Genomic DNA, 25652 nt, shown 5'->3' with positions numbered 1-25652 from the left:
CATGTCATACCCCGAGCTATACACCGATCTGTGGAGATAAGAACTGATAACGAGTCTGGCTCCTGCCCCTCCCAATTGTTCAGAAAGGGTTAGAGTGGTCCAGTATCTCCTGATGGCCTGGCACACCTGTGCCTGGGATGTGCTCAAATGGGAACAATAACAGAGTTGCACATTCATCAAGTTCTTGTGCAACTGCCGGAAGGCACCAGGAGGAATTTGACAAAGTCAATTATCTTGGACCCTATAAACTGTGACCACAAAAGAGACCCTTTGAGCTCTCCTGGATCACAACGAGCCTGTGACCAGCATCTCCCCCATCTCCCCTGAGCTGGGACTCCTCTCAGGTACCAAAACCCTTAAGGTGGTGTCTGCTCCAGACAGAAGCCCAGGGAGAAGTCAACCCCCTCGAGTCTCAACTATCACCCGCTGAGGAATGCCAAGGCATTGTGAGTATTTGCTCTAAACTCAAGTGAGAAATTTTCCTTGAGCTAGCTTCTCTTTCACCCATTCTTTCTCTGTTTATTAGGGGGTGTGTGTGGGTACGTACCCTTGTTTCTGTGTGTTTGTACATTTTGTGTTCATTCTACTGAACCCAAACACCTTTGTTTCTGTGTATATGTCTGTTTTGTGTATGTGCATGTATATATGTAAAAATTAAGGTACCGTTAAGTAAGTTAGAGCGAATCTTGTCATTTTAGAATCTGTGAATGAGTTGCTTTTCTTTCTCTCAGCATTTCTGAATTACTTTGTAATGATAAGTTGCTGTTAGATATTAATCTAGATTTCTTACTAAATCTGGACATATCTGTGTCAATATTTTGATCTGTGACAGCAGGACAGATCCAGTCCCCTTAATTCCTAGGGGGAAAGGAGCTGTGGGACCAAGCAGCCATACAGCTACCACCACATCACAAGACCTGGAGAGTATGCAACATGGCAGTCGATGCCAACAGGGGCTGTGAGTCTTAGCAGCCCAATGCCACTAGAAGCCTGTGGCTGCAGCGCTGTGAGAGCAGGACTAAGCTGGATGTGCTGAGCTCTGTATTTTGCACAGGACAAAGGCTCAGGGGAGATCATAGTAGACCTAGAGACAGTTGTTTTCACAGGACAACAGAGAGAAGGAAGAATCAGAGCAACCTCTGAGGTAAGTAGCATGTAATAACGCCAGACATGGATGTGTTGGAGCAGGTCCAGAAGAGCAATGCAGAAACAGTCAGAGGGCTGGAATACCTCTCCTATGAAGAAAAGTTGAGGGAGTTGGGGTTGTTTAGCCTAGAGAAGGCACTGGCAGAATCTTACTGCAGCCTTTCAACATATGAAGGAGGTTTCTAAGGATGGAGAAAAACATTTTACAAGGGATAGAACTGTAGGGATAGGACAAGGGGCAGAGGTTTTAAACTGAAACAGGGTAGATTTAGCTTGGATATAAAGAAGACATTTTTTATGATGAGGGTGGTGAAACACTGGAACCTGTTGCCCAGAGAAGTTGTGGGTGCCCCAACCTTAGAAGTGTTCAAAGTCAGGTTTGACAGGGCTTTTAGCAAGCTGGTCTAGTGGAAGATGTTCCTGCCCATGGCAGGGGAATTGGATGAGATAATGATTCTGTGATTCTATGTAAGTCACAGTGAGGTTCTGAGCTGATGTCTGATACTATTACACCATTCACAGAAAACTCATTTTTACTTGTTCCTACTTTTGTAACATTTTGAATACAGCACTTCAAACTTCTACTATGCACTATCACTCAAAATGAAGTCAAAATACATAGGAAGTGTGTAATTAAAAAGAGGACCTCTGTCAAACATAAAGGGTCCATAAATAGAGCTGTTTGGAGATATCTTAAGAACACTTTATTAATAGCAACATTGGAAAATGTTATGGTTAAAGGAAGATAATCATAGAGGCCAGTATCTAAAAATCTTTTTAACCAAAAAAACTTAGTAGTTTAAACAGATTTTATTGAATTTTCAGGAGAAAGGATGAGACTAACATTGAGATATTTTACTTTGTTGAAACTGTTCCAATTTTGATAAAGCAGACTTCCATTTGCCAAAGCAGTAACTACAATGTAGATGCTCCATCTTCCACACATAGCTATCACCTCTGCCTGTGACCCAGTAAATAAGACATATACCTAAAAGGAAGGATACGTGAGTTCCAAATGTTGCTTCAGCAGCTCTGGGTGCCTGTTTTATCCTATAGGACACCTCTTACAAAATGAGAGCAGCCCACCTGGGATATGCAATAGCATTGTGTTGAGCTGTTCTTCTGGGAGGGAAAGAGTGAGGGAGATGCTTTTAAATGCTAGAGGGCTTTGAAGGTGGGTTTGTTGTTTGTTTTTGTTTGTTTTTTTTTCCATTAGACTCAGCCACTGGAGCATTACAAAGGCACACATCCCCTTCACTGATGTGGTGAACTGATGACCTCATCCCTTAGATTTTGTTACACATGACACATTCTGTTCAGTGACAAAAGAATAAAAGGTGTGGGGGTTTTCTGATAGATATAAAGTACTGATTCTTCTTCACGTTTTTGGCCCTGAACCATCAAATTGTTTGATTTATGCAGTTCTGCCATTGCACCTCTCAAGGCTGCACACAGCTGAGAACCGCTAGAGAAGTTTATGCTAAAGCACAGCTTTTCACTCCCAATGCCACAAAGCAGGCCCCATATCAAGAAGCTCTGTCACAGACCACCTTTACATTATTTTTATTACATGACTGAGATCCAAGTTCTCATTTACCCCCACAGAATCATGCAAAAATTTTAATCAGAGGAATAGCCTACAGAAAATTGGCTTTTACCACTTTCTGACTACCTCACTTTTATCTAACTCCACTTATTCACCCCACTCCACCCCCACCCCCCCATTTTGCAGCTTTATGCTGCACAGGTGTGATAGGGTGCATTTTAAACTGAGCAAGTGTGTGAGCTGCAGGGAGCAGAAAGCTTAGGAAGGGGTCTATCTCCCATCTTCTCCCAGGAAGCAAATAGGTGACTGCTGTCCTCCACCCCATGAGGCATTCTCCCTCTCCACCTACCAAAGCTCAGATTGAGGTGACAGACATAAGTCCCATCCCCTCCTTTCTTTATCTGCCTGTATAAAAGGCAAATATATGAAAATGAACGCTGTGTTATGCCAACCAGAACCTGAAATGCAGGCAGGTCTTTTACATAGTGCACTTCTGAGAAAGAGAGACACACTCCATGGCTAAGCGAGTTAGAAAACCACAATGCAGGTCCTCAGCAACTTGGAAAACTGTAGTAAGAGACAGGAAAGAGACCAGCCTGTGTTGTATAACCATCTCTCTGTAATATTAAAGATATTCATTTTATCTGGCAATGGCCATGACATTTTTCTTATCACTCCAAAATATTGAGTGAATTCACAAATGACTTTCAATAACCCATTTGTATTCGTTTTCTTTTACTAAAATAAACTTGTCCAAGAAAAATAATGAATAGCACATTCATCACAATAGAAGCCTTTGGAAGACATATTCTGCCTGATACATTTCTTTACACCCAAAGAGTATGATAAGATAAATTCCATTTTCAAGCAGCTGAATGGTATTACAGTCCCATTAATTTCAATATCTAAGCCACAGCAAGAAGCATTTCCTGTAAACTCTTAGTTTTGTTTGGATGCACAATAGGGAAACTTACTGGAGATTAAAATGGCATTTGTACATTTTTTAAGACTTTCATTATGTTTCGCAGTTTTGCTTTTTTCTCTAATGCATCAAAGCATAAAACCCCCACATGGCTATAATAAATAATAGCAAAGAACTAGTATTTGCAGACAACTTTGAGTCCAGTCTAACTAATGCATTTACCAGCATTTTGGCAAACTTTGGCCACATGTTATAGAGCTGTGGGAACACTACATTCCCTTCCATGTGGAATAAAAACCATTAAATATAGTCACTATTGGAATGAAGCAGGTGATTAAGAGGAATAGTTTGAGTAACAGCAAAAAGACAGCACTAAAAAAGTCTCATATTTGCAACTTTATATCCTAACCCAGAGACAATATAGATTCTCCTCTGGTGTAAAACGGGCATGAGGTACACTGCTGTAAGACTGAACTAGGAACAGTGTGAAGCTCATGGCTTCTGGTGACCTCGAGGAGGTGTAACATCATACTTCATCTCCTTATCTACTGGAGGCAGAGAAACACATAAGGGAGCTCTGAAGTCTACCATTAGTAATGGTGAGTGGGTATAAGCTTCTACATCTTCTATTGCAACTGTTTGACTTGTAGACCCCTTGAGAAAAGGGCTGTTTCCAGCTCTGCTCCACTACAGAGAATTACTAGAAATAATAACTTTGTAGAGTTTTTCTCAACTTCATCAAAGAGTTGGTTTTCTATTCCACAAAGCAATGGAGGAAAAGAATGGCAAAACAGTGTTTTGGAAATCTAAAACAAAATAGTTGATTTGAGAAGTGGTGGAAGGGTTTAAATTACTTTTTTCACACATAATTCCTAGTTTCTGTTTCTTCCTCAATGGTCCAGAAAAACAGATTTCTGCACTGACACAAAACTGGCCTGATTGTCCTAAAGATATTTAGAGTGCAATCTTCTCCATGCATTGTACAGGATTTTCTTGGCTACACTCAGCACCAAATACCTGGCAGGTACAGAAGCAGAACTAATACTATTGGTATCATATCTGAGAGATACAACAATTTCAAATGTAAGAGCATCCCAATTCATCTGAGGTTTCTGTGGTCTTGCCTCCCTGATCTTGTGAATGGAATGCAAACAGAGCAGATACTTACAACTACTGCAAACACAGACAGAAAGCATCTGTGGGCCATGGCACAACCTCATAGCAGGAGAACCTTATCATATCTGAGGTCAGGGGGACATTTAACTTCACCCTGATTTTATTTTGCTGGAAATTCAAGTGAATAACAGGTCTTACTGGGGGAAAAAAACCCCACAAACAAACAAACAAACAAACAAACACCCAACCCCAAACCAAAACAAAAAGACAACCCAAACCAACAACAAAAAAAACCCCAAACAAACAAGAAAAACCCAAAATCCAAACCAAACCAAAAAACTAAACATGGCAAAGCAAAGAGTTTACTGCCATGTTTAAGCCACAAATAGGAAAAAGTTCTATCTGCAGCTGAGAGGTGGTTGAGAGGAATTTTTTTGCCTGGCTTGTTCTATTTTCTGCACCTTAAGAAGTTTATTCTGTAAAAGTTAGTGCAGCCTGACTGGAACTGAGTTTGTGAGGAGTCAAGTGTTAAGTATCACTCGGTAATTAGAAAAATGAGTTCTGACCATGATTCTTCTTTTTTTCCTACATACCTCTGTGCAACACAATACATTTTATCTTGTCATATGCCCTTTAGATTATAATAGAAGTGTATAATTGTCTATAACATAGAGTATAGAGTAGCATCATACAATATTTATGCTGGAAGGGACCTCTGGACCCACTGCTTGAGGCTTCAAAGTGGGAGCAGGTTGCACAGAGTTTTGTCCAGTTGAGTTTTGAATGCTTCTAGTGAGGCACATTCCACTTTCTCTCTGAGCAATCTGTTTTCCTGTTCAAACAGTTAAAAATCAATGCATATATCACAGAATTGTCTAGGTTGGAAAAGACCTTGAAGATCATCCAGTCCAACCATTAACCTAACACTGACAGTTCCCAACTACACCAGATCCCTCAGCGCTGTGTCGACCCAACTCTTAAACCCCTCCAGGGATGGGGACTCCACCACCTCCCTGGGCAGCCCATTCCAATGCCTAACAACCCCTTCTGGAAAGAAATGCTGCCTAATATCCAGTCTATATCTTCCCTGGCACAATTTGAGGCCATGACTTTAAAGAGGCTCATTCCCAGCTCTCTGCAACCTCCTTTCAGGGAGCTGTAGAGGGCGATGAGGTCTCCCCTCAGCCTCCTCTTCTCCAGACTAAACACCCCCAGTTCCCTCAGCCATTCCTCATACGACAAATACGAAAAGAATATGAAATACGAAAGGAAAGAAATTTTTCTTATGTTTGCACAGTATCTAGCGCAGAACACTTAGTGTACGGATGCTACTTTACTACAAGTAATCAAGAAATTGTAGAAATGCTATTGTAAAATGCATTTAATTGCATGAATTATTTAAATACTATTGCATTGTCTCTTATTTACTATGGAGAAACTCAAAATTTATTTGGCAGAAATGACAAATTCTGCCCTGTATGCTTAAGAACTATCTCTGTTGTAGTGTTATACCCACCATCTGTTCCCAGAGTTCATCCACACAGCACTGAAAGATCTCTTTTTCATACTGGCTAATGAGTTTAACACCCTGTGAGACAGGCTACATTTTAAGGCAGTAACTTTCAAAGTGAGCTCTTCTGGGAAGGTCACAAACCAGTTTGTTCAATTGGCACTTGTTAAAATCCAAAGAGTGTACACGATGCTTCTGCAGCCAGGATTATTGCACTCTCAGAAATTGCTCATTCCTGAAAACATCCACAAATAGCTTGACTCATCTCTGAAAAGATTTATGTCCCAAACATACTTCTGGAGCACAAGGTCTCACTTTTACAGCTACTTAATGTTTCACTGAGGGATGCTGAGCACCTCCAGCTGATGGTGAGCCAATGGAAAATGAGGGTACTCAGTATATGACCAGTAGTCTCCCAAATGGTATTTTGCTTGAAACAGTCCAAGATTCTTAGTTTCTAAAAGAAGTGTCCCTTTGTGTTTGCTGCAAACAAAGGCTCTTAACGGTTTATCACAATCCTAATTTCCCATTTAAAATAATGGAATAGTAGCACCATTTACTTTAATGGCTCCCATAATATGCGGTATCATTTCTTGCATAAGTTGCTTCCCACAGATAATTTCTCCAGCTAATCTGCTACTGCTCAAAATGATACCAAAAAAATATAAATATTTATTTTAATGGTATTTAATGAAAGATATTTAGTTGTGCTCTGTGCTTCTTGGAAAATCTGCCACTCTTCTATCAAACAAAGGGACTGCCTTTATCGATATACATTTTATATAGTAAAAGAGGAGGGTGGTTTTACAGGATTTATGGGATTTGTGCTGCCTATGTTTTGCTTGGTTTTTTTCTTCTGTTAGTGCTTTTGCTGCCATGTGTGATGCTCAGAAAGTTGCTACTCATAAGGGAATACATTGTTCACATATCACTCATTTGTGCTAAGGGGACAAGAATAGAGGAAATGCTGATAATTTATATGCCAAAATAAAACAAAGATCTTCCAAGCTCAGGACAGACAGCTACAGCCACCAGTCAATAATATTTTCTTTATTATAACAACCAGAACTTAACTGCTTCTCACCCTGAAAAATGTGGAACAAGCTCAGTGATCATAGATAAAACTTGAGGCCACCAAGAAGCAGCCATTTCTGGAGTGCTTTCCTTAGTCAAAAAACACATTGCATCAGCCATCACTTGGAAAAAGAGCTAGGAAACACTGAAAAGAACCAAATTTATATGGTAAGTTCCACAAGACTTTGAATGTCATCTTGAAATGCATTATTGCACACTTAAATTATTGTTATACCTGCAGGCTCCATTCAAATGAAGGCCCATTTTTGTCAGGTTTTACTATTCAAGAAATCAGTATTCTGATTGTGAATACCATACATAATCCAGAGCCATTTGGCTTCAGGCTATTTGGCATGAAAGTGCTCTGTTTCATGTTAGCAGTCTGCTCCCCCTTGAGTTGGAGGCAGTAAACAGATGCCCAAGGACTTCATGAGAAAATGAACCAGAGCCAAGAAACATATTAAATGAGGCTTATTCAATCTCTGATTTATTGACCTGGCACATTGGAAGATGCAGAGACCCTACTGTGACCACTGAAAATAATGTGCGTTGTAACTTCATAATCTCCCTCTATTAAAAGTGCATATTTACTAAGCAACTAAATTAGCTATGAACACATACACTGCACAGGCTGTCCTTCTTCTGAATATGACCTTCTTAGGGCATTCTTTACTAAACAGTTACTGTACATGTAGAAAACATGATGGACAACATACCCTAATGTAGCCTACTCCAGGTTAGTGTTTGCGGAGTTACAGCATAATTCATGTAGGGCTAATCTCCCACATCCAACCTTTGGTTCCCAGTCATTCCAGATATAGAGCTGTTCATTAATATATATATATATATATATATATATATTTAAATTTTTTTACCTTTTTCTCATATCAAGAGTCAAATGAATCCTAGGCAGAGACTACAACAGGTCTAAAAAAAAATATTAGTTTTATAAGTCATTATCTCAGAGACTTGCAAATATGCAAGCCAGGATCCTTACTGCCCTGTGGAGCTCAGCTGCAGAAGGGAGCAGGTAAGGTACTTCACTCTCACAGCAGCCTGTCTTATTTATACACTAAAGATATGCTGTAGAGTTTTTAAGACATACCTTTAAGGCATCTCCATGTTCCCAGGGATTAAGGAAACTGGATGCAGTAATAAATTCTCTGCTAATTTAACTCCATCTAAGTCACCAGAATTAAACCAGCAGAAGTTGCTGCATGTAGTTTTTAAGGTCAGGGAGATCCCATTGTGCTGGTCTCTTACAAGACACACACACCAGAGAGTTTCCTGCCTGCAGAAGGAGAAATTTTTCGCTGTGTTAAACAAGCTATGACTGTCAGCCTGAGTATCCCTGTGCATTTCAAAAGGACGTGTAGTCTTGATTACAATTCCCATGCAGTTTTGAATTTGCAGTTTTCCTGAGGGAATTATTATAGTGATTAATAGGAGTGATTGCTAAAATGTTTCACTTTACAGCCAATCTTAATTTTAACAAAGATTTAATAACTGTAGACTCACCATTTCAGAAATGGGGCTGGAAGGGAGCTGAAGTACTGACTGTGTACCGGTCACACTGCTTAAACCCAGAGTTAAATTAACAAGTGGTTATAGTATAAACTTATATACAAAGACTTAATAGCTAGAGAATGTAACGACTTATACTTACAGAAGGGAAATCATAGGACTCACCAAGTTATTATATATAGTTCTTATGTGGACACTGCGGAAAGTGAATTTACCTCATTAGGAACCAGGAAGTCATTAAAAGTATGTGATGAAAAACGTGCGTTTGTGGCAAACAGATCATAAAATGTCAGAAAGTATAGTGATTAGAGGCCTTGATACATGATTATTGCTTATTACATTAAAATGATCATATTTACCCAATAAAGTATGTGTTATTATCATAAAAGCGGGATGTTATTATATCTAACCATCATTATTATTTCAAGACCTACAACTCACTTGTAATTTTTTTAAAAAAGGTATGTTTTCAATAAAATTTCCGACATTTTCATATTTCTCAAATTCTGTGTAAGACGTGTTCAATAACCTGGCAACAACTTGTACAATTTTCTCCTGCTTCTGTAGCTGTATCATTTTAAATGGGCCTTCTAATTAGGTCAAACGTGCTAAAAAAAATCTGGAAAGGCTGAAATCCTGCCTAAATGAGGACAGCTCCTCTTTGATGTGGTAATTAAGTTTTGGTAGAACTATACCAATAACTCAGAAGCCTGAAGAGCACAGACAGAAAATATTTAAATGGTTAAATGTTTTATTAACATACTGAGTAGAAAAGAAGAAGAGGGTGAGAATGTGGTGGTAGAAAGAAGAAAGAGGGAAGGTGAAAGATAAGAAAGGAAGAGAGGACAAAATGCTGTGAAGGAAAAGAGAAAGAAAACAATATAAAGGATGGAAAGACAAGGAGAAAAATTGGAGGTGTGAGAAAAGTAAAAAGGGGAGACGAAGAGGTGAGATCTGGATGACAAAATGAAAGGAAATGAGATGGAAGCACATGACAAGAGAGAAAATGGGAAAAAATAAGTTTATTTTTAAAAGTATCTGTGATAGCCATAGCAGCATCAAGCAGGTGAGGAAATTCAAAGCAACAGTAGGTGACAATTATCTACTAAAGCAAGGCTCTCAGTATCTTCTGTAGGACAACTAATAAATTGTTCAGATAACCATCTGCCTATGCTTATAGCTTGACTGCAGGAACGTTTACCATCCCTTACAGTAATACAGTCTAACAAAATCTGCTTCAGGTAAGCATCGTTTCTTGTCACTTCTCTACTGAACAGCCAGTGATATGGGAACACAGCGGATTTTTGCCATTCATGTAATGTCATGCAGTACGTTTTGTTGTTGCCAAAATCAGAACTCTGATCCAGTAACTCCCAGGCTTCCAGATCACGTTCAAGGTCTGAAACAATCACTTGGAGTCATCACAGGACAAGAAGAAAATTGCTAGCAGGCAATCTCATCAGCAAAACCATCTAATATATACAATTTAAAGATTCCTTCCTATGGCACCAGCTACAGTAATTATCTAAGAATGGTGCTGTGTGAAAAATACATAGCAAATTAGCAGTATCAAAAGCTTTAAAAGATTGCCAGGCAACCATCGTTTTGCATCATTCAGAGATTGGTTTGTGCGAAGGCACTTTATTCTGACTTGGATGATTACAGCCTTTCTCCATCACCCATACACATTAGGAACTGGAAGTGGGGTTACCAGCTGCCTGCTCCATTAGTAGCAAGACAATTTCTGCTTTTCATTTTCTGTTTTACATATTCTGTGCTGGTACCCAAGAGTGGAAGAAGAGAAAATTCAATAGTGAAACCTAATTGCCATTGCTTTATGATTTGAGCTGGAAAAAATGTGGCACAGTTAGCAGAAAAATGTTCAGTATCTCCGGGACAAGGATCTTGGAGAGCTAAACGTTTGAAACTAGGCCGTGTGTGCATCCTTCTTGATGTCCTGATGAGCTATTCTGAAAGATGACTGAGATGAGTAAAACAGAGTATCTCTCCGTACCAGAAATTACAGCATTAGTTGAACTAGATTCCTGTTACTGCTTTTGTTACCATTTTCGTGATACTTTTGGATTTCACTCAGTCTCATTGTGTTGAGTGCTTTTGAAATTTGGTCTGCAAGTTCTCATAAACTTAGGAATTCATACAGGTGCAACCATGGCTCACTATGGTGAGACTTTTTGTTTCTGTCTCCCGAAGATTAAAACTACTGGGAAAAGCAACAGTGGCCAGCATGGACAAGAAGAAAACCACATCTGGACAGTATAAAGAGAGACCTACTCTCCTAGGGGCATAAGATTCATAACCAATTCTTTGTAAAAGAGCTGATGAGCAATCACCAAGACCAGCAAAGACCGTTTCAAGACCCTCAGGGAATTTTGACATCCAGGGCAGATAGTGATTAAATTTAAGACCCCAGTTCTCATCTGGTGTTTTGATGGGCTGAGAAGAAATCAGAAATTCACTTGACATGAAAATGACTTAAAGAATAAATTGCTGCTTCTCCAGGTAATCCAGTGGGGCATAATACAATCAAGAAATGTTCAGACAGGTCATTTACATGTCCTACAGATGAGAAGGGAAACTCATTTGGTTCCAAAATGCAGTTAGGCTAATGCTAGGTTCAGTAGTAATGAAATCTGTGATTCTCATGGGATTACAACCCAAAACCACAGAAATCTCATAGATCACTGTCACGTGCTTTTAAGGCCTTCTTACTTGAACTGCATGACTCCTGGACAAATGAACCATCTTTTGAAGCCCACAGTGAAACCCTAATCACCGTCTAGTTCCTTTAATATTCCTCCAAGATAGATTATCAATTAAAGAAAAATGAAAAGGGAAATTGTGGGAAGTAGTGGAAAATCTTTCTTAGAAAAACAGGGTAGACATTAAAAATAACAGCATAACTCTTAGAATTCAATGTCACAAATATTTAAAGCCTGACCTAGTGTCTAGTGAGGTCAGCATGAATTTGTCTCTCCATTCTAAAAGATCAGGCCCAATCAACCTCCTTGTCATTTGTTTTAATTTCACCTTGAAATTACATTTTGTTTTTAATAAGAATACAAATTTATTCCACACTTGCCATAAGATAACAAAAGTGAATGTTCACTCAAATTAAGAATAAACGCCCAAGATTTCACATTTTTCATAATGTCTTAGTTTTAAATGTTTTCTCTTCTTCCACTTCGCCCAAAAGCAGTTGGAAATCAGACCACTGCACACCCAGCACTATCTAACTGGACAATATAGGAATGTAACATTGAAAAAGCTCTCAAAGCTGAGGAGGCTTCTTATTTTCTCATACAAATGTGAGATTTAAATTGTTACATATTGAAGGGAAAAGAAGCGTCCATAATCACACTAGGGATAAAACATCATTAGGACAATCTCGAGCCTCAAAGCCCAGTCCATTGAGACACTTCACCTGTGCAGGCTGCTGCAGAGCTGTCAATTGCGTGGGTTTTGCCCCTAACAGTGAGCTCTGGCCATTTTTAAGAGTGAAGATGAGATACTCTAAGCTGTTGAGCCTTTTTTTTTCTTTTTTTTTTTTTTTTTTTTGTAATTTAGAGAGATGTTGTGTAGTAATTTAAAAAGTTGGCAAGCCAACTGGGCTGTCATCAGAAGTATTCCACAGATATGCTCCTCTACTTGACCATGGAGACTATTTCACTAATATATACTGAGGAATATTGAGCCTTCATGCTAAGATACAGTTAAAAGGTTTAAAAATTGGATTTCTGTGGTATATTTGTATATTTGTATTGTTCTTCCATTGTTTTGTTCCAAATACTTGTGGTTTTTAATATTTTTTAACTGTTGAACTAAAAGGAACAAGAATCACCATGGCAGTAAATTCACTGGATCAAATTCAGTATACAATTAGTACATCAATACTAATAATGTTAGAAATGAAAAAAAAAAAAAAAATTGTTCACAGTCACATTGTATCTCCTAGTAGAACACTATTTGCTATACCAAAATAAAAGAAAGCAAAAGGAAAACTTGCATAACACATAACACAGAGTAATTATTAACTCTTCCATCACCAATTCCAAGAAAGTTTCCTATAAAGAAACTAGTAGATGGAGTTTGAGCAGTGGTAAAGGAGATACACAAGAGGGTTAATCTCCATATGAAGAAGCTCCCTAGGTATTCTGGATGGACCAAGAAAAATCGACCGCTATATAATTTCTAAATCATAATTGCTTCTTTGAGTGGCTAAACTCCAGATTTTAACACTGGAGGGGACCAGCTAGAGTATGCTGTATCCTGACACCCTGTATATATAAATTGAAATGTTATTTTTTCACATTATTATGCTTTTATGGATTTCTTAACTTAGTGTTTTATAAGGTATCACATGATGAATCTATCATTCTCCTTGTAGTGTACTTGATGAAAAAATAACTGTGTATGCAATTTCTCTATAGTTCAAGTATGAGAAATTTCATGTTGAAATGGTTCAGAACAGGATGATATGTTTTTCCACCATTGCAAGCTTTCTCCTTCTTCCAAGGCAATATCCCTGGCCATATATTAGCACCTTCTTCCATACATTAGGCATTTGTCCCAGAAGTCTGGGTACAGCAGTACATGCTGTCATCCCAGTCCCAGCAAGAGCTTTCCAGCTGACCCAGGAGAGAAAACAAGACAGTCTTACAGAATACCTTAATTTTTGCTTTTAGTTCACGCAAATAACAATCAAATGCACTTGTATATTTTCTAGAAGCAAAGTGCACCCACAAAGCACTGATTCAAAAATATTTGTTCCTCAAAGGATTGTGTGAGTGCATTGAAGACCCTGGTCCTACATCCATCCAAACCAGTGCAAAGCTTGCAGTGACAGCACTGGGAACAGACTGTCCATATGCAGCATCACACACTCTACAATGCAAACGTTACTCTCAGACAAGAGACTTTCAAAGTGATCTTGAAGCCTTCAAAGCAAACCAGACAGTCCTTCAGTCACGGTTTCAACTGCCCCGAAGGAACCCACTATACACCCCTACACACCACCTATGAATTTTAATATTTAGGGCAGGTCCAAAAAGACACTATAAGCACTTTAACTTTTTAATTTTTCAAGTAGAGTGAAAAGTATTTATCCAAGTTAACAATTAATGGGATGACAGTGGTTCAGAGTCCCAGTAATCACTGAAGCTAAACACACTTTGTACACACTTTGTGTACAGATCTTGGACTTGTTTTTCTCAGTCTTGTCCTGGTTCACTGACTACAATGCAAAAGGAATTTTATAGATATCTAGTCTTCAAGTCAATCTTTGGTAAGCCTGCTGGGTACTTTTTTAAGATTTCACTTTGAGAAAATCACAGAAAATGATAAGTTATCTTCAAAATGTTGAACTTCAGCTCATCCTCAGGAAATTAAGACATAACTCTATGGCACATTACTGCAGAGTATATAATGTAACTTTACCATTTCCATTTTGTACTTTGTTGTTGTATTTGTTATTATATGGTATTTCTTCTTCTTCTTAAGTACAGATGCCTTTTAAAGCTCACAGACTTTAATGGCATTTCCATAACAGACAAAATCTGTGAAGTGTGATAGGAGGAGTTTTACAAGAGCAGCTAAACAATATGGTTCTAGCAAATAGCTTCAGTGCTTCCTAGTTCGTCTCATCTAAAACTGGGAAAATGCAGTCTCAAAAACAGCATAAAGAGAAATATCATTCTTTTATATCCTACAGTGTAAAACGAACAGAAAATGTCAGGCATATTTCATACACACAAATTAAACCACCACGGTTCTTTTAAAGTAAGTGCACCAAATATAAGAGAAGCATGTTCCATTTTTCCTAAGGAAAAATAAATAAATAATTAAATAAATCTGAATCTATCTTTTATTATTTGGTTATAGATATTTATGAGCTACATATTTATGAGAATTAACTGTCTTGCATTACCCACTGCTTCTCTATGGATCATTGTGGAAAAACATAACCAAACAACAAACACAATTACTAACCTCTGATGCCTTACAAGTGGAGGATTTCAAAGAGCTTCTTAAAACTTTGGAAATATTATTCACATTTCTTAAACGTGAAAATACAGTTATAGGAAGGTTAAAAGACTGGTTCACATTTAAACTACAAGTTAAAAGCAGAACTGGAAAGAAAGCCAAGCATAGTCTGAGTCCAGACCTTATGCTCTCTCTGTCCCTTAAATGTAATCCTTCTCACCTTCACTGATCTCATTAACATCCCATACCCCTACATAGCTGGAATTAAATTGGGATATTTCCCATAATTATAAACTACCAGATGCTTTAGATCAGAGGTTTGACATTCGTGCCAGGAGCTGCCTTCTAACAGGATTTGTCCAGTTCAACCAAACGGAGCTTTTGGTTTGAGAGAAAACTATTCTTTCAATGCAATAGCAACGTTACCCATTTTTCAGAGGGACGTTATTTAGGATCCAGTACTGATCTGCAATGGGCAGTTGAGCTCGACTCATTTGAAAAAATGGAAATAATAAATTGGTGATGACTGGGCTGGAAGCTGCTGAAATATATATGGTATTGCTCACAGAAGGCAGGAGGCAGAAAAGTCAGGTGTGCAGGTCGGAGCAGAGGTGTTGAGGGATTGTGGGCTCAATCCCATGTCTGTCCCTAGAAAACTTTGTCACTTATTTATATTTCATTTTCTGTGAAAGAGAAACAGAGGAGACAAAAAAAAAAAAAAAAAAAATCATTTGTAAAGTGCTCCAAGGTCTGCTGACAAAAAGCTTCCTGTGAGAGCTAGGTGTAACAAATATCCACACCTGCATGACGCGGGAAGGATTAAATCAGATTTGTCTCTGGGTTGCACAGCACCAGCCCCTGAACTTTATTGAAGATGTCTGTCATGCCTAAATCCTACCATTTCATAGAATACTGGCAGATATCCAAAGGAAAAAAAAAAGAAAAAGAAAAGGGAAAGAAGGACTCCCTCCCAGATCAAAATTAAAGGGCATTCTAATATCATTGAAAGACATCACATTTGTAAGGATATAAGAAATACTTAATCATAAATAAATGGAGGAATTTGTCAGCAGTTGTTAAGGAGGAAAATAAATTATTAGATTTTTAAAGTATAGTAAGATTAGAGGTGTTTTGAAGTAATGAGAATATCTATATTAGGCATTTATCTTTTTTTAAAGGGATAGAAGTTATCATGCTCTAGGACATGAGGCACCTTCAAAATAACTGAGACTAAAAAGAGACTCTGTCACAAGTTTAACTGATAGAAATAAAAGTTACACACAGAGAATTTATGCCTTCCCGTGTGGGGCACATTACAAAATTTACACCTTAACATGAAGTCAGGTTTTAGTCACTGACAGAGTCAGAATACTGGAATAAAAAGCGTGTGGTCAAGGCCATCTGGCCATTTGAAGTCGACGGATTTACATCTGGCATGCTTATTGTTTATGACAGCACCGTTCCACAAACACTGAGAATGTTGGTCCCTGCTCTAAGGGGTTTGATTTATTTAATGTTTTATCTATTTTTTTCCTAAAACAGTCTAGTTTTGAGCTGAGAATATAAGACATGGTGAATTGACTCCAAGGGGTAATCATCCATCCAGTTAAAAATATGTTCCTTATTTCCCATTTAACTGGGTTCAGCTTCCACACAACAGCTCTTCTGAAGTCTCTACCAGATTGAGGAGCATCTGGGGGTAGAATATAACCCCAGCAAACTTTAAACACTTGCAAGTAGACATCCACATTTGACCTATATTTCTAGACCTCCTCTGTTAGCATTGGTGATGACTGGTGATAAGAAGCTTATATATAGATATTGTTGTGGACACCTAAATTTGAGTGCCTTAAGTTACAACTGAATAATACCAAATCCCATCCCTGAAATGAGGTATTTTCCCAGTGAACATATGCTCACTTGACCATTAAGACAAGCTGGTTAAATACTTTTTAGAAAAGTCCATAAACTTTTCTCTATCAAACATTTTTGCCGGCTACAAACCATAGCATCACATAAGAGTTGTGACTGCAAAGGACCCCAAAGGTCCCTTTCCCAGCCCCTGCTTGAGCCAGGGTGGCCTTTAGAAGGGAGAGCAGACTCCTCAGGGCTGTGTCCAGCTGAGGTTTGAATATCTCCAAAGACAGACATCCTACCACATCTCTGGGCAGCCTTGTTTGATCGCCACCACTGTAAAAAAAGATTTTCTTAGGACTAGCCAAAATGTCCCTTGCTGAAGCTGCTGAGTGGAGCCCTTTGTCCTTTTGTCATGCTCCTTTCTGGAGCTTTCCAGTATTGTAGATCCTTTAAAAATACTGCCCAGAGGATGCAGTCTTCTCATATCAGTCTCAATAATGCCATATGCAAAACAAAAATCACCTCCTCATTCGTTAATTGCATAACACTTCATCACAGTGTTGTACCTTAACAGCTGTTTGATGATTTCCACAATGTTTTCACACCTCCTATTTCTATATAGAGATAATGGTCTAAATTTCTTGTTTCTAGCTATAAAACCTTGAATTTCCTAGAAGAAAAGAGGTCTTTTGAATGACCCTTTCTTACAATCATCAAGTACTTCAAATTGCTGAATGCAGCTGACTTGCTTTCATCAGTAGTACTTCACAAATCATCTAAATTTTATTTGTGGTTTACTTCCAGAACACTGATAAAATTTTTGGTTAGATGCATGGCTAGTATTGATTACTGAGGAACTTCATTAGGAAAAAAATCATTTGTTGGCTGACAACTGCTCTTTCTGGCATCTGTTCAGATATTACAGGATATTCATCTAAAGTACATGAATTAGAAAAACAGCAAGGGACATGTGGGGCATGGCTTCAGCCTTGAGTGCATCTGGAGGGACAGACCTCTGTGTGAGATCAAAAGTGCCATTGTGAAAATATTTCCTGAACCGGATTTATGATGGAGACCACTTCAGTTATGTCAAGTTGGGAACTGATGCCTATCACTTGCTCTTTTCCTAAGGAATGAAGGAAGAAAATGGGGAAAATCAGCTTTAGAACAACCTTTGAAAAAAGGCTTCGGGCTGTCAGGATGAGGACCTACATTCCAGATAAATGAGGACATCTGGTCATCTTAATGACTTTTCGGAGCAGATCAGTGCCTATTTGGGCACCTGAAACAGTTGGGTTTTCAACAGTGTTTGAACCCAGCAGCTCCTGTTGGGAACCCTGTTGAAAGTTTCAGAGCTCAGCCCTTAACATTTTGCTACAAATTGGATCCAAACTTTTTATGAGCTTAAATAAAATAAAACAAGACCAAAAAAAATAGGCCAGTGACTTTTTAATTATTAAAAAATAGGAGGTTTCATTTTTCTTTTCATGTCCAGATGCATTGTTAAGGTCTTTTGAAAAACCCAGCCCAAATGTGCATAGTTTTTCCAAGACATGTTTTCATGGTAAATTTCCCAACAACTACGTGCTGAGGTTCTTTCTCTTGTTCCTGCCTTTCTCTTTATAGGGAACAAAAACTAGGTCTCTGCTCTTCTCAGACTTCCTCAGTTCTCCTGAAACTTTCAGAAACATGGTATCTTTGAGATATTGTAAGCAGGAATACTGAGGTAAAGATGGTACAATATCATAAGCCTCACTTTTTAAAGAAAATCCAAATGTAAAGAATAAACAAAACCTACAGAAGATTAGATAATGGATACAAATACTGAGAATTCTCCTAAAAAATTATCCTCATTGCTCTGCTCAGATTTGGCATCTCTTTCTTCCTCTCCCCACAGTTCATGCTAATAAAAAGAAGGTTCTTTGGGGCAAGAACATAACTACACTGGTGCTCAGTGGGGAGGGGACTCCGACAACCGGGAAATGTTAATAATAATGAATTACTTGCATCATCCACTGCAGAAGATGCTATGTCCCAGCGCACTAGCCATCAGCCATATGTATGAAAAGCCTGGAAGTCCACAGCTCAGGAACTTACATTCTGAGGAGATATATTTTCAATTAAAGTTTTTTATGCTAATACTTCTGATATTTCAACAATTATTTGTTGAGGCATGCAGGGTATCTCAGTCATAAAGAAAAGAGAGAGAAATAATTAATGTGCCCAGTTTGATCTTCTGGTTTCCCAAAACTTATTTTCTCTGTTGCTTCCAGAAAATTTAACTAGCAAACAAATTAACAATAAGTCGGCAGCTGCTCTGAGGTTTCCTTAGTTACACAAACAATTGTGTAAAGCAAAATAATTTCACTTCGCACCGTTACGCAGGCCTGTACAAACAATTCAGCCAACTGATAGCAAGCTTTTCTTTCCCAGCACAGTCTTTGACATGTTTCAGTGCATCTCCATGAAGGAATAATTATTGTAAATAATTGGTAAATGTTTGTGGTGCAGCAATGTCTCTGCATCCCAGCTGAGACTGTAAGCCCTTTCTAAGAGTCCATGTATACATAAATAGAAAAATGGTCCCAGCTCTGAAGGCTTTCAATTTAAATCAGCAAAATAAAAAAAGGCCAGGAGAAAAGCAGTACCTTTTTTTCATATTTTGTATGTGGGCTACTAAAGTCTATGAAATGTATAGAAATTAACTACCAATGTTAAATTACATAGGCAATTATCTGTGGTTTTACATTAAGTCCCTGTTAAAAGAAGAGAAAACTCGAAGCTGCCACATCCCTGTTGCCAGGAGCTCATCCTTTCTCAGCAATTTTGGAAGTCTGCAGTTTCTTTGTTGACCTATGGACAGTGGTTTGAGGTTGACAGACACTTTACCATGGTGTAGTTTGAGGTGATTACAGGACTTTTCAAAGAACATAGGTGTCTCCTAACCACTCCAGCCCTGCTTCAGACTGCAGAGGAAACTAAGGGGCTGTGCGTGCTCAAACTGGTAGACAACTCTTCACCTGGCAGGCAGGAAAAAAGCCGTACTAACTTTTTCTATTCCCACAGTACTTCAGTTCTGTTTCTAAGCTAGGACTGAAAACATTAATGCCAAGGACATGAATTGCAAGGTTGTTCTTGGTGTATGCTGTCAAACTTAATCTACAAGGAGATGGGCAAGAAATCCTTCAGGGCATACTATTGCACTGAGTCTCCCAGCCACACCTGGGGCTTAATTCTAGGAAAGCAGTTAGACATTTGAAGCGATCCCTAACCTCAACCAAACCTTAAGGGAGTTATCATTAAATAATCTGAATATGAGGATAAGCATGGGAAATCAGCGAATATCTGCCCTTCCTGCACTGTTTATAAAACCCAACAGAAAACAATGACCCTTTCTGTAAAAGAGATGTGTGGATGCTTACTGTGGAGGGCATGATTTGACTACCAATATTGCATTGCTCATAAAGCAAGCAGCATGCTGAAATCTTGTGGTTTTGCATTACTTTTTCTCTGTTTTTTAACAGAAAGCATATAATGGTTTCTACCTGTGAAGAAATATGAAAATACCACATTTTACATTAAGTATTTCCTTTTAGATCACAAATAAAAGTATACTTTGGAGTTTTGCAAATTCATTTACTTGCTTTTAAAATCATATACATGCACTTGCAAAAAAAAAAAAAAAAAGAATATATGTTGAAAAATCTGGAAAGTCAAAGGTTCTTAATACACAACAGGCTTTTTCTTCTACTGCCATCTAGGAATAAACAGCCTACACACGGCATCACCCTAGACATCAAGTAGCTCCATGCAACCTAAGAACAGACTGGTTGCACCTGAAATTGAGGCCGAGGGAGAGAAGAACCTTGAACCCTCAATTCTTGTTTCCACAGCCTAGCAATGGGAATTCACAGCTCCCAGGACAGAGTACAGCAGAGCAAGGAGTTTCTGACCATGTGCGGGAGATGCAAGCTGCTGAAGAGACTTCCTTCCCCACCACTTTCCCCTCACCTTTTTCATATCAAATTTGTACTGTCTCAGAAGTAAAAGAACTAAATATTCATACAATAAAGTGAACAATGGGCATTCAAAGGTGACAGAGAGAAAATAATTCTTACTAACAATCACACAGTTCGGAGGGGAATCTACCTTGCTCTTTGACATCAGATCAACATTTTGTCATACCTTTCAGACCCAGCATCTGAGGGTTCCTGTGTCCAATATTGGGGAAATGAATTACTGCAAGACCTTGACAGTTATCTTGAAACATGAGTTACACTCGCAGGGATAAACTGCCTTCTCAAGTTCTATGCTTGGGCTGATTCAGGTTTTCCAGTGGTTCATGTAAGACATGAATTTAATTCCAGTCCTCATTTGTTTTCCCCTTTTCCCTTCCCCTTTTGCAAGGGGGGAGACACACTGACGGGCCATTTGCTGTACCAATACTAGCAAGTGCAAGGTATGCATCAAGGAGGGCGTCCATGGAGGTCTGCCAGTGCTCAGGAGTTTTAGCTTACAAATCTCCTGTTACTCCAACTCTGGATCTTTGCTATTGTCAGCTATTTTGTGGCACAGACAAACAGGGCCTGTGATGAAACCCAAGCAATATTTAAATTCAGCCCTCCAGAGGCACATGGCTACCCCAGTAGCACTTCACTACCCTGTCACTGACTCCTGTCAAGTTTCTGTGTTTTACCCTGATCCAGATTTCTTTTCTTTAGGTATTTGTCTTCTATTACAGTGGTATCTGGGATGTGCTGAGTGCCAAGCAAGTACAGCTCAGCTTGGTAAGCCTGTCAAAATTATTGCCTCCACTTACATGGATGTCTGAGTTTCTTCTGAAGCAGATTCTCAGGATTCAAATTTACAGACTGAGACATCCAAAATCAATGATGATTTCTCTTAAAACACCAAACAGTGGAGTTCTGGATCTGATTTCTGAGCAGTCAGACATCCATGACCCAGAAGTGCACAGACACCTGTGGGCAATAAATGTACCATCTATCCCAAGCTAAGCTCAGCGAGACTGATTTCGTCCCTCTTCCTGTCACTGAGATAGTCTGTTTTTCAGTAGAATATGTACCAGGTAATTTCACACAGAAAAGACACGGATAACAGAGATTAATATTTCTTGTTACCGATGCAGTTTTGTTTCACCCAGACACTCAAAAGATCAACAGTAGAACAAGACTCAGTGGTGCATGGCTTCCTCCTCACTCCAAGGAGACACTGTCATGAGAATACAGTATCCTGCAGAAGGAGGTTTTCCAAACTTCAGACTCACAACCAAGCTAACGGGCACACTAACTGGCCTTCTATACACCTCATGGGGGGGGCCACACTGGCAGGACACATCTTACCCCTCAGACCCACCAGGATCCACAGAGAGGCACAAGTAGCACTGCAGTGCTGCTGTGCTCGAGCCTTTCCTTTGGGGAAAGTCAGTAGTGGAGGGAGAGGCATTGTGGGCAGCACTGCTTCCTCCCAGACCGAAGCACTGGCTTTCCTATGAGCAGGTTTGGTAGGTAGGGAAGGACACGGAGCATGTCAGTGCTATTCCCCCACTACATTCCTTATTAAAGGAAAGGTGGAGAGATAGAGCCTTACCAGCCTTGTGAGGCCTTTTGACCCATGACAGCTTGCTGGGAAGCTCCAGGCTGCAGAAAAGCCGCTCTGGGTTTGATACAAAAGCAAGTCACACTAAGGATGAGAGTGCATGTGGTTGTGGAAGTCTACACATAAACAAGGGATGGGAAGTCATCCTTCCTGAGTGGTTATATCAAAAAGTTTTTTTACAGTTGTGTATGCATTAAAAAAATTACCTGCTGATCCAAGAAGAATATCTTTTTGAATTTGTATAATTTTGTCTTATCCTAATTGCAAGTTTAAAAAATGTTATGAGCTACAACCAACATCCTTGCTCTAACAGACCTCTGAATTTTTGGATGTTTAAATTAATTGCTTCTGTCTGATCCAGTTAATCTCATTAACTATTAGTTCTTCTCAGAAACTAATAAAAAATGTATTTCCTAGCAACTGAAACAGTAAGGTGATACATCTGAGAGACAATGTAGCATTCATAAAGATTTGAGCACAAGACAGAGACCTCTGGGACTTCAGTCTGACTCTTTTGATCAGCTTGTTACTCCAGTATAAAGAATAACCACAACCAAAGGCTAAAACACTAAATACGTTGAGGGGTTCTCAGCTCACAAAAACCCCCAAACAAACAAACAACAACAAACCAACAAGAAAGATTAAAATAGATACACTCCCCTCAAAATCCCTATGTGTTGTTCACAGTGATATATTTCACAGAAAACATTTTGCAAATTAGCAGTCCCAGAGGGAGCTGCTTTTGCACCTGGACAAGAAGTGCCCATAGGCAGCACGCAGCAGTTGGTGGCTGACCAACACATCTAGTTGATGAATAGGTGATAGCTAAAACAATTTAACATTGGAACCACTGTTGCCTTATTCATCAGGTAATGGTCCTTTGCTGATCCACCCAACTTCATCCTCCTCCCTCCAGGTTTGAAATTGTCTGGACAGAAGGAAAGCTTTGGTCCAGGTTTAATCTGGACAGACACCAGTTCAGCCTGAAGCATAGGCAGAGGGATTCATCAAGCTCTTTCTGCTGCTGAACAAAATAGACCATCTCTTTCTTTTCTGCTGTTACCTCTTAAATGTTTCTCAGTTCTCTTCAGTACAAAACCCCAGGAGAAGTGATAAAACTCCACTGATTGATTCTTTTTAATAGATGCTAGAAACTTGCACCCCTGGACAGAAAGCTGTTTGAGGGATGAACATTTTATTATAACTTGCACAGCAATCCAAAAAGAAATACAACCCCTTGTGTAAACCTATAGCTAGAGAGTCTTCTAGAAACATCTTCTCCCAACAAGTCCATGAAGGAGCTTGGCAGACTGCTTGTCTTTCATGACGGCTGTTGTTGCGCATTGCCTGATCAGCTCATCGAAGTTGGAAGATGGATGGTGACAGCCATCTTCAGTGTGTAAGACCCAGAAAATGCAGAGGAGTTTGCAATCAATGTTAATTACACTGGTGATTACAGCAAATCTGCAAATTATTCCAAGAAACCAGACGTGCTCCCAGCACCATAACTGCCTCTGTTCCGACAAATTAAATGTGTGTGGGACTTTTCCTTGGCCCTGGGGCAGCTCACAGCCATTCTACAAGTCCCTTGGCCTCCATGATGAGGTGGTGTCAGACAAGAAGACTGTTGGAAATCATCCCCAGTCCATGCTAGATTTAGATCTGTCTAAGAGAGTGCAAGTTGGCCCTGGGCAAAATTGTGGTAAGGACTATGCCCAGCAGGATGGACAATTACAGGTGCTGGAACCTGTGGTCTGACACTGATTTAATATTACTAATGTAGAGAGCGAGGCTCAGGAACCAGGACTGCCCCCATAATTTTCTTCTCACTTCCCAAGTGAAGTATTAGTGGGTTGACACCTGGTAAGATCATCCATCAGTTAGATATCCACTGAACTAGACTGCAGTTGACATGGCTGCTTCTGCATTCTTGTTCCTTTTCCATAACAAACCCTACTATTTTAAAATGGCTGTGTACTCTCAATCCCATCCAATCTATTCCAATTCCATCCACTCCAATTCAACACTTTCTGAGCTATTACAGGTGTAAAAGAGTAAAGTCTGGATTCCTTGTCCTCCCCACTGAGATGTATATTCTAAACTCTGGAGATAAATGTAGAAGTGAATCCATGATGAAACAATTTACCACATTCATTTCATCAGTTTACAGCATACAAATTACTTCAGTTTATACTTCCTTGAAGACTCACAATCAGCGGGCTAAATTGAGAAGGGATAAGTATGAAGAATAGGGCCTTGGTAAATGGAGCCCAACAGAGCCTGTCTAAGGAGCTATTTTAAAAAATTAGTTTTAAAACGAGTCAGGATTTCACTTTTCATCTTTTGAAAAAGAGAAGGTGGGGAGAACAGGAAGGAGAGGTTATGGCAAGTTGAGCATTGTTGTCCTAGATTTCCCCTCTGATCTGTGGGGAGAGACAGGTACCCTCAGATTTACAACACTCTGCATAGTGAGACCCAATACATTTATTTTCTGATTTTTTTTTCAGAGGTATGGTGTAGTGAACATGACCTTGTAAAAGACATAAGAGACAACAAGCAATTCTGTATTGATAGTGTTTTTTTCAGGGAGGGGATGCATAAAAAGAGGTACCTCTCCACAAGAAGCTGCTCACTTGTGCTGCACTGAGGAAGCCAAATCCTAATGAGCTCTCCTGAAACACTGCTGATGGGGGCTGAGGGAGGACCAGGAGGCAGTGACTGCTCTGGGAGCATGTGGAAAGTGCTGTTGCACCATGCTGTTTGACGCACTCACAACACTGTTCCCCTGCAAGGTATGACATCAACCACCTTGTAATTATTAACCTTTTCAAACCAGGGTCAGTGAGGCTGCAGGACAGGTCTGCCACCCATTGGAGCTGATGGTAGTCCCTGCCTGATCCTCTCCCCCCCTCAACACAAGTTTCACTCAGGGCAGTTGTCACCATCCCTCTCCTCAGCCTGCAGCAGGGAAGCCAGTCGCAGGGAGGTGAGGGAGGTGTGACAAAGGCACAGGGGGCTCACTTGGACCAGCTTCACACAGTGGCACACATGTGTGTGCAAGATAAGTAGTATAGACCACAGCATTGAAACCATGTTGGCAGCTACTAATACAAATATATTGCCTATCACCCATAGTGATGGCACCATTTGAAAGCAATGCCAGTGTTTGAAAGAAGTGTGACATTTGAAAGAAGTGTGACATTTCTCTGATTTCAAGTGAATTTTTCTTTCTTCTTTTAGCACAACTGATTCTGACTGAGCTTTGAACAAACTGATCTAGTGGAAGGTGTCCCTGCCCATGGCAGGTAGGTTAGAACTAGATGATCTTTAAGGTCTGTTCT

The sequence above is a fragment of the Athene cunicularia genome (genome assembly GCF_003259725.1).
Source record: "Athene cunicularia isolate RWA chromosome 1 unlocalized genomic scaffold, athCun1 chr1_part1, whole genome shotgun sequence".
NCBI lineage: Eukaryota > Metazoa > Chordata > Aves > Strigiformes > Strigidae > Athene > Athene cunicularia.
This window is presented reverse-complemented; position numbering follows the sequence as displayed.